At 44.4% G+C, this 15,106-nt stretch overlaps 1 protein-coding gene across 1 annotated transcript in view; it reads left to right on the top strand.

The window, feature by feature from the left end:
- Positions 1 to 15,106, top strand: part of STPG2 (sperm tail PG-rich repeat containing 2) — a 781,346-nt gene that overhangs the window by 676,447 nt on the left and 89,793 nt on the right. The window lies entirely within an intron of this gene.

Genomic DNA, 15,106 nt, shown 5'->3' with positions numbered 1-15,106 from the left:
AGTGAAGTGATTGCAGATCAGAGGTTTCAACAGGGAAACATGAAAGATATTGGAGATCCGCATCCCAGATGGAAGGGCAAGGGCATAGGCCACCGGATTCACTTTGCGGAGAATGCGGAAAGGACCGACAAAACGGGGAGCTAGTTTGGGTGTGGGCACCCGAAGATTGAGGTTGCGAGTAGACAACCACACACGATCGCCGACCTGGTATGAAGGAGCGGGCAACCGTCTGCGATCAGCCTGGAACTTTTGGCGCTGAGCTGAGTCCCTCAAGGCCCTCTGGATCTGCCCCCATGAAGAACGCAGGGCAGCAAGATGGTTCTCCACTGCCGGAATGTCCTGTGGTGAGAACCTCTCAGGTAATACTGCGGGTTGGAACCCATAGTTGGCCATGAAGGGCGACATCCCGGAGGAGGAGTTGACCGCCGAGTTCCTGGCAAACTCTGCCCAAGGCAGGAGATCGGCCCAATCGTCCTGATGGTCTGAAATATAACATCGAAGGAATTGTTCTAAGGCCTGATTGGAACGCTCCGCAGCCCCATTGGACTGCGGGTGGCAGGCTGAGGAAAAGGAGAGACTAATACCCAACTGGGAGCAGAAGGCGCGCCAGAATCTGGACACGAACTGACTCCCGCGGTCCGAGACAATCACCTTAGGCAACCCATGCAGGCGAAAAATCTCCCTGGAAAAGACCGTGGCCAGTTCTTGCGCTGTGGGTAATTTCCTGAGTGGAATTCAATGGCACATCTTGGAAAACCGATCGACGATCATGAGGATGACCGTATGACCCCGAGACACCGGGTGGTCTACAATAAAGTCCATCCCTAGATGTGACCAAGGATGCTCCCCATTGGGAATGGGTTGCAGAAGACCCAAAGGGAGATGCCGTGGAGACTTATTCTGGGCACAGATCGAACATGCCACTACATAAGAGGCAATGTCGGCACGGAGGGTTGGCCACCAGAATAAGCGAGAGACGACCCAACACAGCTGGTTCTTCCCCGGATGCCCGGCAGTTTTGGCGTTATGGTAGGTACGCAGCAGGCGGGTGCGCAATCCCTCGGGTACAAAACATCTACCCTCCGGCCTCCCGGGGGGAGCATCAGATTGGGCCGCCAAAATCTGCTCCCCAAGAGGAGAGATCAGACTGGTGCGAATGGCAGCCAGGATCTGATCTGGAGGAATAACCGAGATTGGCTCAGAGTCTTCCCTGGACAACTCAGAGTATTGCCGTGATAACGCATCAGCCCTGACATTCTTGGAACCAGGCAAATATGAAACCACATAGTTGAAGCGTGACAAGAACAGAGCCCATCTGGCCTGGCGGGGTGTCAATCTTTTGGCCTCCGAAAGATAAGTCAGGTTCTTATGATCGGTAAGAATGAGGACCGGAACCGCGGAGCCCTCGAGCATGTGCCTCCATTCCTTGAGAGCCAGAATGATCGCCAACAACTCCCGATCTCCAATCTGGTAGTTGCACTCTGCAGAGGAAAGCTTCCTGGAGTAGAACCCACAGGGAAGTAGGGGTCCATCGGGCGACCGACGTTGAGACAGGAGAGCGCCTACTCCCGTCTCGGATGCATCAACCTCAAGGACAAAGGGCAATCCAGGATTGGGATGAGATAGTATCGGAGCCGACGCAAAGGCGGATTTCAGAGCCTCGAACGCTACGATGGCCTCAGGTGGCCACTCGTGAGGATTACTGCCCTTCTTGGTTAGGTCTGAGAGAGGCTTTGCCAGCGTGGAGAAGTTCCGGATGAACTTCCGATAGTAGTTGGCAAAACCCAAAAAGCGCTGAATGGGCCGAAGACCATTGGGACGAGGCCACTGCAGAACCGCCGAAACCTTCTGAGGGTCCATGGAGAATCCCTCCTCAGAAATGATGTAGCCTAAAAAGGCAACTTGGGATCGATGGAATTCGCACTTCTCAAGTTTACAAAAAGTTCGTTCTCACGTAATCGTTGCAGCACCTGCTTGACATCCTGGATATGGGACTCCATGGAGGCAGAGTAAACCAGGATGTCATCCAAGTAAACTACCACGCACTGCTGCAACAAATCACGAAGGACATCGTTTATGAATTCCTGAAAAACTGCGGGCGCGTTACACAACCCGAAGGGCATCACCAGGTATTCGTAGTGACCGGTTCTGGTGTTAAACGCGGTCTTCCACTCATCCCCCTGTTTGATCCGTACGAGGTTGTACGCCGCCCTAAGGTCAAGTTTGGTAAAGACTGTTGCCCCCTTAAGGCGGTCGAATAACTCAGTAATCAAGGGAATCGGGTAGGCATTCTTAGTGGTGATTCGATTAAGACCCCTATAATCGATGCAAGGCCTCAATTCACCACCCTTCTTCTTTACAAAGAAAAAGCCCGCTCCTGCTGGGGAAGTAGACTTACGAATGTGCCCCCGGGAAAGCGCATCCGCAACGTATTCCTCCATGGCCTTATTCTCCGCAACCGAGAGAGGATACACCCTGCCACATGGAGGAGTGGCACCGGGTTGCAAGGATATGGCGCAGTCGTAAGGACGATGAGCAGGTAAGGCACCAGCGCGTACCTTATCAAACACGTCCTGGTACTCCCCATAATCAGAGGGCAACGCAGAGTCCGAGGAGGCACACAACACCTTAACCGGCCCACGGATGCACCCGGCCCCACACTGTGGAGACCACGAGAGAATCTCGGCTGTTTGCCAATTGAAGGTTGGATTGTGCATCTGAAGCCAGGGATACCCCAAAACCACCGAATAGTGCGGAGAAGAAATCACCTGGAAACAGGCCAACTCCCTGTGAACAGCCCCAATAGCTACTTCCACTGGCACAGTCTCGTGGGTAACCTGCGGTGGTTGCAGGGGCCTGCCATCTATCGCCTCGAGAACCAATGGGGTAACTCGAGCCTGCAGGGGAATGGAGTGCTGGGCAGCAAACGAGCTGTCCATAAACAACCCGCTGGCCCCAGAATCTACCAACGCCTGGGCCGTCACCGAGCCCTCCGCCCAAGAGAGGACAACGGTGATCAGTGGCTTATCTCTGTGGAAAGCCGGGGACGAGGAGGCTCCACCCAAGATCTGTCCCCGACAGGATCTCAGGTGCGAGCGTTTCCCGGACGGACCGGACAGGACTGCCGAAAGTGCCCACCAAGACCACAGTACAGGCAGCGACCCTCCCGACGCCGAGCGGCCCGCTCCCCCTCAGAAAGGCGAGCAAACCCCAGCTGCATGGGCTCACCACCAGACAATCCATCCCCAGGAGGCGTGGGAGGAGAGGGAGGAACGGGTGGGACAGAAAACGCAGGTGCCAGTCGATTGGAAGGCCTCCGCAGGCGTTCCTTGAGTGAAGGCCTCTCCCTGAGCCTGGTGTCAATCAGGATCAGGAAAGAGATGAGCTCCTCCAACACCACCGGCAGTTCCTTGGCTGCAATCTCGTCCTTCAGTGTGTCAGAAAGACCATGGGAAAACGCAGCCACCAGAGCCTCATTGTTCCAACCGACCTCTGCCGCCAGGGTACGAAACTCTATGGCGTACTCGGCCACGGTCCGTGAACCCTGATGCATGGTCATGAGCAGCTTGGCCGCCGAGGCGGAACGAGCCGGTACGTCGAATACCCTACGGAAGGCATCGACAAAACCGGAAAAACCTTGAATCACCGGGTCGTTCCTCTCCCATAAGGGATTTGCCCAGGCCAAGGCCTTGTCTGAGAGTAGTGAAATTAGGAACCCAACCTTTGACCTCTCAGACGGGAAGGCGTGGGGTATTAATTCAAAATAAATACCCACCTGGTTGAGGAACCCACGACACTGACTCGGCTCACCCCCAAAGCGCTGTGGAAGAGGGCAAAGCCAGTCATACCTCTGGGTGCCGCTGATGCAGCCACCGAGGTGGTGGACGCAATAGGCGGAGAAGCAGCGGGAGAGACCACCGGAGTGACTACCGGCCTAATAGCACCAGGAGCAAGGTGTGCAGTGCGCGCAAGCAGAGTTTGCAACGCCTGAGCGAACTGATCCAACAGGTGATCCTGTTGATCGAGTCTGGCGACTAGCGTTGGGAGCGAAGGCGTGCCTGCACCGTCAGGGTTCATGGCACTTGTGTAATGTCAGGGCAGGAGCCGAGGAACGGACAGGCAGGCCTAACAATGTAACGCACTGGCTGACGACAACCGCCACCCACAGACCGGAGTCCCTCAGGGCGCGGAGTCTAAGTCCCAGGCTGCCCTTCACCAGGGCCCCTGATGGTGGGGATGGACTTGACGCAGCCAGGAACCAGGTCGCGGCCCCCAAGACACCTCAGCTGCGGTAATGGCCGCCGCCAATGGCGTGTAGCTGGTGGAAGAAACAAAAGAGTAGTCAGACAAGCCGGGGTCAACAACAACAGGACAAAACAGTACAGAACAGCAGACGAGAATCACAGGTCACAAGCCGGGTTCAGCAACAGAGGGTCAGATCAAAGGAGAATACAAAGAATAGTCAAGTCACAAGCCGAATCAGAATACCAGGAGAGTCACGAGAGTCAGAACAGAGTAATAGTAACACAAAGACACAAGACACAAGTGCAAAGAGCATGTGCGGGCCACAGGCTTATATGTCATCAGCCACGCCCCTCTGGGGGGTGGACCTCAGAGACCTGAAGGCATAAAAGGACTCCCATCATGCACAGCAGAATCCAAGATGGACGCCAGCACATGGAGTAACATAACCTCAGGGAAAAGGTAGGACCTTGACACTCACCTCCACCTAGAACACCTCAGAACATCCCGTGCTGCAATTATTTTTTTTTTTACCACCTCCCCCTCCCTTTAGATGGTAAGCTCCATGAGCAGGGCCCTCCTATTTCTTCTGCATCGTACTAATTGTATATTTTACAGCACTGTGTAAACTGTTAGCGTTATATAAATCCTGTATTAAAGTATTGATAATAATACAGTATATCCTAACGATGCATCCAAAATTATATGAAACAATCTGGGAAAATATGCTGAGAGCCAAACTTCATGCTCATTATGAATGAATGTAAGCTAATTGCAAAGGAATTGCACATAAATGTACAGAAAGTACGTCAAGTATATTGGAAGAATGGATGTTTTTGAAAGTCAATGGAAGAACACAGGAAAAAGCTTACTTCACTTACTCTAATGCATCTCAATATAATGTTAATACCATTTCTACTAATTAAGTGTGGTATTTGAAGCAAAATCAGACAAACAGTTGAATACACAGTGTAAAATCATATGTGGAAACTGTTTTAAATGACAAATTATCTATCAGTTTGTGCTGCATTTTTGTGGTACAGGTATCCCTGTCAGACAGCACAGCCAGATCCTCAAACTCTACTGCGGCAGCTCAGCTTGGTGAAGAACACACTCCCAGTATAATGATTGAGCAACAAAGAAACAGCATCATGCTGATGAGGTTATTCCTCCAGTATAGCCTTCATTTAGCATGTTCCTCATCAAAACATGCACTTTAGCAGAGCCTGATTGACACCTAGTACTGGCCTTTGCTGTCTGCATACTGCTGTACAGGGGATTATAAAAAAGCTGACCTCAAGACACATTTAGGTACTTAACTAGTTGCATATAAATACATGTAATGATTTTTTTTTAAGTCTGGAGTTTAGCTCTAATTATTTGTATAAATAAACCTTTTTGTTTGTATTAGAATGAGTTTTCCACTTTGTTTTACATACACTATAATGCCAAAAGTATTGGGACACCACTCCAAATTATTGGATTCAGGTGTTCTAATCACCTCCATGGCCACAGGTGTATAAAATCAAGCACCTAGGCATGCAGACTGCTTCTGCAAATATTTGTGAAAGAATGGTTCTCTCTCAGGAGCTCAGTGAATTCAGGCGTGGTTCTGTGATAGGTTTCCACCTGTTCAATAAGTCCATTTGTGAAATTTCCTTGCTACTAAATATTCCATAATCAACAGTTAGCGGTATTATACCAAAGTGGAAGCAACTTGGAACAACAGCAACTCAACCATGACTTAGTAGGCCACATTAAATGACAGAGCGGGGTCAGCACATGTTAAAGTGCACAGTGCGCAGAAGTCACCAACTGTCTGCAGAGTCAATAGCTAAAGACCTCCAAATTTGGTGTGGCCTTCAGATTAGCACAATAATAATGCATAGAGAACTTCATGGAATGGGTTTCCATGGCCGAGCAGTTGCATCCAAACCTTACATCACCAAGTGCAAATGAAAGCATTGGATGCAGTGGTGTAAAGCATGCTATTTTTGGGCTCTAGAGCAGTGGAGACGTGTTCTCTGGAGTGATAAATCATGCTTCTCTGTCCGGCAATACGATGGACATGTCTGGGTTTGAAAGTTGCCAGAAGAATGGTACTTGCCTGACTGCATTGTGCCAAGTGTAAAGTTTGGTAGAGGGGGGATTATGATGTGGAGTTGTTTTTCAGGAGTTGGGCTTGGTTCCATAGTTCCAGTAAAGGTAACTCTTAAGGGGTCAGCATACCAAGACATTCTGGACAATTTCATGCTCCCAACTTTGTGGGAACAGTTTGGGGATGGCCCATTCCTGTTCCAACATGACTGCATACCAGTGCACAAAGCAAGGTCCATAAACACATGGATGAGCAACTTTGGGGTGGAGAAACTTGACTGGTCTGCACAGACTCCTGACCTCAACCCGACAGAACACCTTTGGGATGAATTAGAGCAGAGACTGTGAGCCAGGCCTTCTCATCTGACATTATTGCCTGACCTCACAAATGCATTTCTGGAAGAATGGTCAAACATTCCCATAGACACACTCCTAAACCTTGTGGACATCCTTCCCAGAAGAGTTGAAGCTGTTAAAGCTGCAAAGGGTGGGCCAACTCAATATTGAACCCTACGGACTAAGACTGAGATGCCATTAAAGTTCATGTGCTTGTAAAGGCAGGCGTCCCAATACTTTTGGTAATATAGTGTAGTAGATGAGGCTGAACAAAGACATCAGTTCAACCTGTGTGGGTGTGTGTATGCATTTCTGTTCCCATATCCCTATATATTTATTACGCTAAGGTGCCTATCTAAGAGTTTTTTTAAATTGTTAACACTTCCTACTGACACCATTGAAGAGAGTTCCACATCTTTCAAACAGTAAATAAATCCAAACACAGTGTAAAGTGGAAGTAAAGGCAAATCCTAACTAACTCTAAACCTACTGCCAGTCACATTCTAGCACTGTAGAAAAATCAGTATACTTACCTGTTCTGCAGACAATTTGGTCTGGGCTCCAGCAGTGCACTCTGTACACTGGAGACAGCCAACAATGGCTGGAAAATTCCTGGGAAGTAATGTCACTCATAGAGTTACTATGGGGCTTCCGTTGTCAGCTGCCTCTCCTACACATTCTTACACGTTGAAACCACCGCTGACAGCTCAGCATGGGACCGGCTCAGAGCATCTGCAAAACAAGTAAGTATATAGATTTTTCCTTTACAGAGCTAGATAGATTAGGCTTAGAATGTGGCTGAGAGTAGGTTTAGAGTTAGTTATGATTTGCCTTTACACCCACTTTAAGGTGAAACTGTTCCCATCCTATCTATGTCCTATTGGGAGATTTCCCTTTATTTCCTGTACTAGAAACACAACAGGAAGCAAGAGAAAATCTCTTAATAGTTAGGGAAATGCTTAGTGTGCCACAGGAACATCTGATTTACCCTCTGTTCTTGTTCTGGTGACAACTCTAATATATAAAATAGAGAAAGACTTCCTGCGCTGCCACTCTCATGTTACTTTAATGGTCTGTACGAAGCGGCTAACACCTGACTATATACCAGATAGTGAGGATGCAATAAACAAGAATGGTGCTTTAATATATAAAAATAAATTAAGAGAAAATTAAATATCCCACAGAAACTTGACACATGTGAATCATAAATGGCACAAATGCACTGGCATCAGTGAAACAAAATAAGTGAAAAGCACATCCTATACTCAAGACATGTGCCATAAGTGAACCGTGCATAAAATAAAAGAAAAAAAATATATAATATATAATGATGTGAACAAATATGAAAAACAAGGAATGAACCAATAAAATGATATTCATTCAAAAACCAATGTGATATATATCAGTGCAAAATGAAATATCAGTGAAACAAAGCATAAACATAAAAAACTAAAATGTCAAAATGATGTGAAAAATGGTGAAAAAGTCCAAAATAGACTACAATGTGTAAAGTCCATCAAATGTTCTCAAAAATTTAAGATCTTCTTATCATTTTCTGTCTCAGTGGCAAGGACAAATAGAATGGATAAATATACTGAGCAAGGACACAGAAGGAATAAAACCTGACAAGGGATCTAAGCAATTCCTATCCCATCTAAAGCTAATAAAACATTTTATATTTATATATATATATATATATATATATATCTTTATATCTTGCTTAGCTAAAACGTATACATAGTTAATAATTTAATTCTTGTCATTCCATGTTACTACGCATGTTAGGTGATTGTAAAGAAGAGTCAAGAGCCCAAAAACCTAACTCTGTGTTTTATTTTTTTCCTCTTCAGGACCATTACAGTTCACATAGGGCAGAACTGTATTCTACATATCACCAAAAAAAAACACAGAGCTCAAATGCTGCATTTGGGTAGTTTCAGTTATTTTGACTTGGCTCAAAACTTTGTGCCAATTTTCATCAGTCCTTTTCCATTGAAATTATAGTCAATCCTTTTGCCTGTTCAATGCACGTTTGCAAGTACATTCTTATCAGTGTTATTCTTCTGTGAGTTTTTCATTCCCTCCCTGGTAATTGTACAGATAATTTTCACGGAGCTCGTTTTCCCTGTTTCAGACATTTTTCTTTGCATTCAGACAGCCATCCCATCATTTAGATGATTGCCTGGTGCAGGTGGACTCAATTTATCTGAACTGTTCCAGGGCCTTGCTGCCCTTTTTGATGTCATCTGAAATGAATTTTACTCAACAACTGTGGAATTCAAATATGTTGATTGTATAGAACAGCACAGGCCAACCTTACTTGGCTAATGTAGAAACAGATGTTAACTGTATTATATTTGTCCCTCTCATTAGAAGTTGGCAATCATAAATAGTTTAAATTAGAATCGTTGATTGACCAGATGGTGAACACATCTTAGAACATTGTCTGTTTAGTACAATTTAATATGATTTTCTACCAATTGGCATTTTAAAGTGCTTTATTTGCTCGCAGACTGAGTAAATTATATCAAGGATCTTTTATAAAGCTTAGTGTTCATAATTAGGTGTTTGTACAGGGTTTTTATGTGATAGTGGGAAAGAGACTGTTTGAATGTCATGTCTGTGTTAGCAACTGGCTAACCAGTAACCAGTAAAGGTTTTCATTTATAAAATGATAGATATCTGTTTTTTCTGGAATGCACATAAACATTGCATTTTTTTATGCTCTTATGTTATTAGAAACTGGGTAATATACATTTATGGATTAGAAGTTACACATTAACCACTACCCTACAGGGCACTTATACCCCTTTCCTGCCCAGGCCAATTTTCAGCATTCAGCGCTGTCGCACTTTGAATGACAATTGCGCGGTCATGCAACACTGTACCCATATGATTTTTATCATTTTTTTGAGACAGATAGAGCTGTCTTTTGGTAGTATTTAATTACCTCTGGGTTTTTTATTTTTTGCTAAGCAAACCAAAAACAGCTGAAAATTTAGAAAAAAAAACATGTTTGCAGTGATAGGCACTGATAGGCTGCACTGATGGGCACTGATGAGGAGGCACTGATAGGTGGCAATGATGGGTATAGACAGGTATCACTGATGGGCACTGAAAGGCAGCACTCATATATGGCACTGATAGGTGGCACTGATCAGCAGCACTTGTCACGATCGTGGCGTCAGACCCCAGCCCTTCTCACCAAACTCGTGACCGAAGGACTAGCCAGTCTAAAACCGTGATGTCACATGCGTAACAATGCCACACCCAGCTGCACCCTGCACAATGATTTTCCAGCTAATTAGACCACAATCGATGTACTGGCAGCCTGAGCGATTGTTACTGGGTCAGGTTAATTACGCAATTAATCCTTCACACTGCCACCACCTCCTTTTAGTACAGAGAAAGAGGAAACTCTGCAATATCAGCTAAAACACTATAATGGTTGAGATAATCGTCTGCATAATACGGTCACTGCAGGCCAATTATGCAGAGAGTTAAACAAACACAGTAGCGTTCTCTTTAGAGGCAGGAATTCGTAAATTGCTTCCGGAATTCGTATATTGCTTTCAGAAGGAAAAATGTATTACTAAAAGGTCAAACGGGTGCAATAAAAATATTTACAGAAAAGATGTAACTAAGATATATATATTTAAACATACAGAGACCAACAGCACAGCAAAGAGATATCAGAGAGAGGTGAAAGGGTTAAGGTACTTGCCAAAGTCCTGGGTTAGCAGATCCAAGTTTCAAAGCAAAAGGATTTGAAAAGATACCTCAACTAGAACCAAAATCTCCCGTAATTCATATTTTGGCCCATAACTTTCCAGCTGCACAAGTGACATTCCACCCGTGGGTAGATCATTATGCACACACGTCTGATGATTGATTAGATATGAATTATGAAATTATACACTGTACGGTTCTCGAGATCTACTTTTCTGTGTTCCTATGTATCTGAGAAAATGCGAGTGACCTATCAAACTGTTCGCCTTCTCGTGGCCAATCTGATGATAGGTCCGGTTTTTATGTAAGTCTCTCATATTCCAAGATATGAGACATAGGGGAGAAATGGATTTTGAAAAGTGTTTATCTGATTCTGTCACCTACGCTGAGTTAGGTTTATTAGGTTGGAATCTCTTTCAACTCCTGGGAAAGCTTGCCTTATCTCTTACGAGGTGTTACAATTTGCAGGTTCTTTGGACAGGGAAGCCCCGGCTCCCTAGGGGGGCTTTATACCTCCTATATCCTTCCTGTGACATTCCCAACTCACACAGATACTGGCCAAATGTCCCTGGGCTTCTCTAGGGAGGGAGGGGGGAAGAATGAGGGAAAAATATATTTGTCAGGATGGTTAATACCTTTGCCAAGATGGAGGTTGAAGCGAAAATGGTTGAACCGCGTCCATCTCTGGGTATACGCTGTTACAGCACTGACTGGTACTGATAGGTGGCACTGACTGGCACTATTAGGTGGCACTGTTAGGCGGCACTGATAGGCAGCACTGACAGGCACTGATAGGCGACAATGATGTGCAATGATAGGCGGCACTGACTGGCACTGATAGGCGGCACTGACTGGCACTGATAGGTGGCACTGATTGGCAGCACTGATAGGTGGCACTGATTGGCAGCACTGATAGGTGGCTCTGACTGGCATTGATAGGTGGCACTGAAAGGCAGCTCAGATGGGCACTGATATGTGGCATTGATGTGCACTGGTAGGCACTGATATGTGGCATGGATGAGGCACTGATGGGCACTGGCAGGTGGCATTGATGAGCACTAACAGCTGGCATTGATGGACACTGACAGGTGGCACTGCTGGGGCTACACTGATCATCAGGGCACACCGATCATCAGTGCCCTGATGATCAATGTACATGTCCCCTCCGAGGAATGCCGATTATTGCCTCTCCTCTCCTCTCCTCTCGAGCTGTCAGAGTGACAGCTTGTGAGGAGTGAAATGCTGATAACATGCATTTCCTTATTTACATGCGATCAGCTGTGATTGGACACTGTTGATCACATGACCGAGCCGACATCTTCGGCTCTTTCCATTGATTGATGATCTGCTGTGTTTGAGGGACACAACGCACCACTGTTTTCCGTGCTGCACGCTCCCAGAGTTGCGCACACGTGGTTAGAGTGGGAGGATGTCATATGATGTCCTTCCAGAACGAGAGAACCGCCTTGCACCTGCCATTTCCTTATATGGCGGGCTGGAGGCAGTTAAGGCCCTGTTTGCACTAAAATGCACCTTTCCAGTGCAAAAAAAGCACATTAAAAAATTGTTCTCTTTAAATCCTCTGCAACTGTTCACATCACTGTGCTGCAAGCACTCAGCATTTTTTGATGCATGCTGCATCTTTGGTGCCCTTTCATAAACACACCATAAATGCACCTCCCTTTGAAATCAATAGGAATGCATCAAGATCATTTTTTGAATCACATATCGTTTTTTTCTGAAGTGACCAGGGATAAAAAGGGATGCAAAACGCATCTAAAACATGTATGTGATGCATTAAATTTTAATTCAGCACATTAAAAATGCATCAAAACACGTTATGTGTTCTTGAACAACACACACTGTGTTTTTAAGCACACCAGGAATTTTCACCAGGACTTTTCATTAATCTTGTTATTAAGTCTACAAGTCTATCCAAATAAATTGTTGACATGTCACGATATACAACAGTGTGAATACATATGGTATATATATATAGATATATATATATAGATATATACATATTTTTTCTTATTATAAATCAGTACTCAAGCTCTAGTTCAGTAGCTTTTCCTAGGATTCATCATTCTGCAGGCAGGTGGAAGCATTCAGAAAACGTTCAAGAATAGCTTAGAGAATTTTCATATATTTATGAAAGTTGTAATGCATTTATCAAAGACATTTGTAATAAGTAAGGAAATAGGCTATATTATAGTTTTTTACATTTTGGTATGTGGATGAATTTAACTTACTGTATAAATATATTATTGATGTTATGACATAGGAGTCTGTGTAACTTGAAAGCTCCATAATTTTGTTTTATTACATATGTATTAAAATTGAACCCTGAGCATATACTTTAATTTTAAAATTATGGAGACTTACTGGTTAGACCATTCTTAGTAACTATGAGTTAGAGTGAATTTCTGTTCCCCATTTTTCCATGTTCTGTTTTCAGTATTGAAAATGCATTATACTAGTGAAAATACATTAAAAACAAAAATATCAAGCTACTGGAATAAAAGTTTGAAATACTAAAACACATCAGCAATCCGTGGTACGCAGCGTCCTTACATCTTAAAAATATCCGCCTGAGTTTTCAAGCATGCTGATGCTGAGCTAAGTACATTTTCAAAGCAGGCCATGGCAAATAAAAAAAATCCAGTTAAAAAAGTAAGAGGATTTATGTCTGTGTGCCCTACAAGCTTTGAAAATGTCTCCTGCTGAGTTCAAATGTGACTACTTCTAATCCAGACAGCACCAAAAATTACCTGATAACACATTCTGTAAAATTAAAAAAAAAATGGCAGATGCAGCATAATATATTTGAATTTGGCATGTTTTCTAAAAACCTAACTCTCGCAATTTAGGTTTATTTACTACCAGTTTACTTCAAACTGTTTAATCTCTTAGTCTGTACATAATTGTAATAGCTCTGACACCAAAACATACAGGTGAAACTCAAAAAATTAGAATATCGTGCAAAAGTTCATTTATTTCAGTAATGCAACTTAAAAGGTGAAACTAATATATGAGATAGACTCATTACATGCAAAGGAAGATAGTTCAAGCCATGATTTGTCATGATTTTGATGATTATGGCTTACAGCTCATGAAAACCCCAAATCCATAATCTCAGAAAATTGGAATATTACATGCAATCAATAAAACAAGGATTGTACATAGAACAATATCTGAAAAGTATAAGCATGCATATGTACTCAGTACTTGGTTTGGGCCCCTTTTGCAGCAATTACTGCCTCAATGCAGCGTATCATGGAAGCTATCAGCCTGTGGCACTGCTGAGGTGTTATGGAAGACCAGTATGCTTCAATAGCGGCCTTCAGCTCTTCTGCATTGTTCGGTCTCATGTCTCTCATCTTTCTCTTGGCAATGCCCCATAGATTCTCTATGGGGTTCAGGTCAGGCGAGTTTGCTGACCAATCAAGCACAGCAATCCCACTGTCATTGAACCAGGTTTTGGTGCTTTTGGCAGTGTGGGCAGGTGCCAAGTCCTGCTGGAAAATGAAGTCAGCATCCCCATACAGCTCATCTGCAGAAGGAAGCATGAAGTGCTCCAAAATCTCCTGGTAGATGGCTGCGTTGACCCTGGACTTAATGAAGCACAATGGACCAACACCAGCAGATGAGATGCCTCCCCAAATCAACACAGACTGTGGAAACTTCACACTGGACTTCAAGCATCTTGCAGTGTGTGCCTCTCCATTCTTCCTCCATACTCTGGGTCCTTGGTTTCCAAATGAGATGCAAACGTTGCTTTCATCAGAAAAGAGGATTTTGGACCACTGAGAAACAGACCAGGTCTGTTTTTCTTTAGCTCAGGTAAGACGCTTCTGATGTTGTTTGTTGTTCAGGAGCGGCTTGACAAGAGGAATACGACATTTGAAGTCCATGTCCAGGATCCGTCTGTGTGGTGGCTATTGATGCACTGACTCCAGCCTCAGTCCACTCCTTGTGAAAGTCCCCAACACTTTTGAATGGCCCTTTCCTGACAATCCTCTCCAGGCTGCGGTCATCCCTGCTGCTTGTGCACCTTTTTCTTCCACACTTTTCCCTTCCACATAACTTTCTATTAATGTGCTTTGATACAGAACTTTGGGAACATCCAACTTCTTTTGCAATTACCTTTTGATGCTTTCCTATTTCATGGAGGGTGTCAATGATGGTTTTCTGCACAACTGTCAGGTCAGCAGTCTTTCCCATGATTTTGATTCCTACTGAACCAGACTGAGAGACCATTTAAAGGCTCAGGAACCCTTTGCAGGTGTTATGGCTTAATTATCTGATTAGAGTGGGACACTTTGAGCCTAGAATATTGCACCTTTTCACAATATTCTAATTTTCTGAGATTGTGGATTTGGGGTTTTCATGAGCTGTAAGCCATAATCATCACAATTATGACAAATCACGGCTTGCACTATCTTACTTTGCATGTAATGAGTCTATCTCATATACAGTATTAGTTTCACCTTTTAAGTTGCATTACTGAAATAAATTAACTTTTGCACGATATTCCAATTTTTTGAGTTTCACCTGTATACTGTATAATACATTTACATTTTGGTTAAAAATACACTATCACATTTTCCAGTCAAGGTGGCTTGGCAAAAAGGCATCCCTTACTCACTGGTAACTTCTTGTTAGTGTTGCTGAAGTGCAACATATCTGATGATGCTGGGTA

This window comes from Staurois parvus, unplaced genomic scaffold (assembly GCF_062004578.1).
Source record: "Staurois parvus isolate SC_StPar_1 unplaced genomic scaffold, SC_StPar_1.0 ptg000566l, whole genome shotgun sequence".
In the NCBI taxonomy this organism is placed as follows: Eukaryota; Metazoa; Chordata; class Amphibia; order Anura; family Ranidae; genus Staurois; species Staurois parvus.
This window is presented reverse-complemented; position numbering and strand designations above follow the sequence as displayed.